Source organism: Plecotus auritus (genome assembly GCF_963455305.1).
Source record: "Plecotus auritus genome assembly, chromosome: 5".
NCBI lineage: Eukaryota > Metazoa > Chordata > Mammalia > Chiroptera > Vespertilionidae > Plecotus > Plecotus auritus.
In genome coordinates, this window is record NC_137776.1 from 90,190,723 (window position 1) to 90,196,178 (window position 5,456).

Consider the following 5,456-nt stretch of genomic DNA (forward strand, 5'->3'; position numbering starts at 1 on the left):
CTTCACAGCCCTGACCTCTCAGACCAGGCCTCTTGTTTCCCCCAGACACTTAAAGGTACAAGGAAAGCATCCCCTGAAGCCCTTCTTACTTACCTTGAGCTGAGGAGGATGCACCTGTCCCCCTCCCCCATGGAAGGGCACTGGGAGACACAGGACCTCAGTCAACCCCCTCCATAGAAACCCTCCTGACCTGCTATTCATAGGTGAGAAGCGAGGAACTTTTACAGTCTCTGAGTTTCTCCTGCGTGGGGTCTCAGCCCTTCGTGTGGATTGGATCCTTCTCAGCACTGAATACTTTGTTCTCTTCCTTTGAGGCCTCTGCTGAAATTTCTAGACAACAGGAAAAGTCCCTTTAAACATCCAGTTATATTCCCTTCTTATGAAAAAAGCCCAAATGTGGCACAATGGGAGCTGTGGGAAGAGCTTATTTGCTAGGTCTGGGGCAATCAGGAAGAGCTTCATGGAGGAGGAGGCCCTAACTTAGTGCTGCTCAAACTTTAAAGAGCCCATGATCCCCTGGGATGGAATTAAAATGCAGCTTTGGCTTCAGTAGGCCTGGGGTGGGGCCTGAGATTCTGCATTTCCCACAGCCCTCCGATGATGTCTTCACATGCACTTTGAGCAGAGAGGGGAAGGACATGGCGGAGGAGTTGCCAGGCCCTTGCAGAAGATATAAAGGGTTGGGCATTGCAGGCATTGCAGCAAGTGTGAATACAGAGGAGTTAGGTCAAGTCAACACTGACTCTGTGGGTTCAAATCACACTGGTGGGAGGTGGGGAGGGTTGGCAGTGGATGGAGTTCCAGAGGGGTCCTGACTCTGCCTGGCAAAGCTAGAACAGGAAAAGCAGGATGCGTGGGTTCCATTTGTGTCAGATCTTGTTAAAAAAAAAGAAATGCTTTATGAGCCAGCCTGCATAATTGCATTTCACAAACCCATGTGAACAATAGTAGCTACTCAGCGAATCTGATGATTTGACCATAAAGTGCCTAGGACAATGGTATTCAAGTCTCACTTTGCACAGTGCCCAGCTGGCACTGGCTTGCTGCAGTTCACACAACTCTGTGTCTCTCAACATGCCTGGGAGATCTGAGTCACCTGAGGAAGGTTTGCTGTCCCTGTGTAACATCAAGCGGAGGGTCAGCCAATTACATAGCCTAACTTTGACAGTGGGAGGCATAATACAGGCTTCATAAAGATGTCCACACCCTAATCCCCAGAACCTATGAATGTTACCTCACATGGCAAAGAGGACTTTGAGATGTAATTAAGTTAAGGATTTTCAAATGAAGAGATTATCCTGAGGTATCAGGTGGTCCCAACCTAATTACATGAGTCCTTAAAAGTGGAGAAACTTTCCTAGCTATGGCCAGAGGGAGAGAAGTGACAGTGGAAGAAAGGTCAGCAAGAGGGCAGTGAGAGGGGAAGTCCTGTTGCTGGTTCTGAGATGTAAAGGTCTATGTACAAGAACCAGAGAGAGGCCTCCAGCTGCTAAGGGCAGTCCCAGCTGATGGCCAGCAAGAAAATGGAGACTTCAGTCCTGCAACCTCATGGAACTGAGTCTTGCCAACTTCATGAACAAGAAAAGGGATCCTCCCCCAGAGTCTCCAGAAAGAAATGTGACCCTGTGAGGGCCCTCACCAGACTTCTGACCTACACAACTGTATGAAAACCAATTGTCTCATTTGAAGCTACCAAACTTGTAGTGATTTGTTACAGCAGCAACAGAAAACTAATACCCTGCCCAGCATGGTCTCTCCCTTCCTTGTGACAGGAAGGCCTGTGCCTAATGCTGAAAACTAGCTTCGGTTGTCACACCCAAATGCTGAAAGCTCTCAGAAGCAGCTGCTGTCTTCTGAGAACAATGAGCTGCTTGTAAGCCTGAGAGAACAGGATGAGAAATCCACTTTGCAAGCAGCCCTGAGTCTGGCAGGCATGCCCTCAGATGGCAAGTTCATCCTTGAATACTTGCCTTCTGTCCTGCCTTTATTTTCCACGGCTCCCTGCCTGGCTCCTTTGGCTTTCTAACTTTGTCCAGAAAGCATCCAAATCCTGTACAAGAAAAGCTGTGTGAACACAGCATGTGGAGTTACATGCTCCTTCCGCCAGGATTTCAGAGAGGGCTCCTACTCAGATCGTTCAGTGGCACCTTTGTTAGCCTCCTGGGCAATTAAAACAGGAAGGGATTTGGAGTCAGTCCAGTCCAACCATATCATTTTACATGGAAGGTGGGAAGGAAGCTTAAGTCAACTGCTGAGAATCCCTCTTCAGGGGTGGGCCCAGCCCACAGGATCCAATGGGATGGAGTGATGTCGAAATTAAGAAGGCAGGGAGAGCTGAGAGCTAAAGGAAACTGGGTCCAGACAACCAAGAGGACTTCCCTGAGGGTTAACAAAGCCATCAGAGCCCCAGTGCCCACCAGGGCTCCAGGAGAGTGGTGCCTGAGAGGCAAGCAGCCAAGATGGAGCTGGAACTAAAACCCCTAGCAAAGGGACCAGATGACCAAGGTCACACATCAGATAGACAGAGCTGCCTGAACCTCAAACTGAGCACACATCCTTGTGCCAAAACAGTCATCAACTTCCATGATTGGTAAACATGTGTTCAAAAGTATTAAAGTACATCTACAGATTATTTTCAAAAGGTTAACATCTAGAGCAATTAAGGTCAACCTAGTAATTATCTGAGTAATTAAGCAAATTCAACTTCCTTCCTTTCTCCTCTATATTCATTTTAAACACGCTTTCCAGATAAGGCCCACAAAATCATTTGGTCTGGAGGATTCCAAAATGGCAGCAGAGTAAGTGGAAGCTCATAGACATGCTCCGAGGACCAAACTGGAATTATAACTAAAATACAGAAAAAAAAAACATCCTGAATAATGAACTGAACACGAGCTGGAGAGAACCCTGACACCAAGGACGTAAAGTGGAGACCTCGTAGAGACTGGTAGGAAGGGCAGAGGTGCAAAAGGGCTGGCCAAGCTCCCACAGACAGCAGCTGAAGTTCCGGGGGAATATCTCAGTTGTGGGGGTTCCCAATGAGAACTCTGGGGTCTAAACCCCAAGCTGGGCCCCCCAGCAGAGAGCAACAGAACTGAGAAAGGTGCCCACATAACACCTGGTTGTGAAAAGCAGCAGGGTTGCTGTCTGCCATGGAGAGATGGCTGGAAATGGAGGCACCCTCTTAAAGGGCAAATACACAAAATTTCAAGTGCAGCCACTCACCTTGTGCTCCAGCAGAGGGAGGGCAGAGTGGACTGGAGCTGTGTGAGCAGAAGCCAGGTTTGGGGGCTCTGGGGTTAGATCTCAGAAGGCAGACGCCCTGGTTTCCTGTGTGGAGTCATTCCCTCCTGCTGTGGAGTACATCTTCCTCTGGTAGACCTTTGCTATCCAGGTGGTTTTTACCTGGGGGGAAGGCAGTTGTCACACCCTATTGAAAAACCCCTTGCCCCACCCTGTGGAGTTTCTGAGGGCCATTAAGAGACTGAGAATAACAATTGGCCTCTAGGCGGAAGCAATTGCCCCAAATTGTTGGAAAACCTCTCACCCAGCCTGTAGTCAATAGCTTGAGGCAAATCAAACTGAATACAATCATACTGCAGGCAGAGGTGGGTCTCTGGAGTCTTTGCCTGATCTAATTCAGGCCCCAGGGCTAGGAAAAGCAGAACTTGGTGCACATCTTGATCTTTTCCAAAGGAACCCAGCCCCAGTGGAGGGAGCCACAAGCTGTGTACTGCTGATAGCTCCAAACAGGGTACTCAGGGCCAGTCAAAAACAGCATTTGACACTGTCCTGCTCTAGAGATTGGGAGGCATAGCAGTTCTACCTAATACATAGTCACAAACCCAAACAGGCAGCCAAAATGGGGAGACAACAACAACAACAAAAACAAATGAAAGAACAAGAGAATTCTCCAGAAGAAGAGCTAAATGAAATGGAGGTAAAAAATTTATCACACATAGAGTTCAGAATAATGATGGCAAAGATGCTCAACAGAATGAGAAAAGATACAGTAACTATGAAAAATGACATAGCGCTAATAAAGAATACAGTAGAAGAGAAACACAGCAGATTGTGAAACTGAGGATTGGATCAGTGAATCAGAAGACAGGGTAGAAAAATGACACAATCAGAGAACCTAAAAGAAAAACAATAAAAAATAGAAGGGCAGCATAAGGGAGCTGTGGGACATAAAACATAACAATATTCACTTAATAGGAGTGCCAGAAGGAGAAGAGAGTGAGCAAGGGATAGATAACATGTTTAAAGAAATAAAACTTCCCCAACCTGTGAAGGAAAAAGTCACACAAGTTCAGGAGGCACAGGAAACCCGAAGCAAGGAGAACCCAAACAGGCCCACACCCAGACACATCATAATTAAAATGCCAAAAACTAAAGACAAAGAGTGAATCTTAAAGGCAGCAAGAGAAAAGCAATTTGTTACCTACAAAGGAGCTTCCAGGGCTGTCAGCTGATTTCTCATCAGAAACTCTACAAAAGGGAATGGCATGAAGTACTCATGGTAATGAAAAGCAATAATTTGAAATCAAGATACAATATCCAGCAAGGCTATCATTCAAAATAGATGGTGAAATAAAGAATTTCCCAGACAAAAAAGGCTAGAAAAGTTTGTCACCACCAAACCAGCACTGTAAGAAATGCTAAAGAGACTGATGTAATTGGAAAAAGAAACAGAGAGGGAGAGAAACATAGGCATAAATAACAAAAATGGCAATAATTAAGTACCTATCAATAATGACCTTAAATGTAAATGGATTAAATGCTCCAATTAAAAGGCATAGGGTAGATGAATGAATATGAAAACATGACCCAAATATATGGTGTCTACAAGAGACACACTTCAGAACAAAAGACTCATGCAGGATGAGAATGAAAGGATGCAAAAAAATTTTCCATGCAAATAGAAATGAAAAAAAAAAAAAGCTGCAGTGGCAATGCTCAGATCTGACAAAATAGACTTCAAAACGAAAGCTATCACAAGAGACAACAAAGGTCACTACATAATACTAAATGCATCAATTCAATATATGCACCAAATATAGGGGCACCTAAATATAGAAAAAAAAACTTCTGGGGGAATTTAAGGAAGAGATCAACAGCAATACAGTTATAGTAAGGGACTTGAACACCCCGCTGGATAGATCATCTAGACGAAGCATGTCAAACTCAAAGGCTAACACAGGCCAAATAAAGGTTTATGTTTATGTGGGCCACAAAAAAAACCAAAAGCTTCAATTTTCATAGAAATGTAGGTTTATTTCGAAAAGTATAGTATAAAAAAAAAAAGAACAGGAGCAATGATAAAATTAATGTTTTCTTCCTGACACTTGGCATCTCTTCTCTGCTATCTTTCCTACTTCGGCGGAAATCTTGTTAGCAGTGATTACTTCCAAAACTGACCCAAAGTGAATGTCAGTAATTATATATCTGACAGG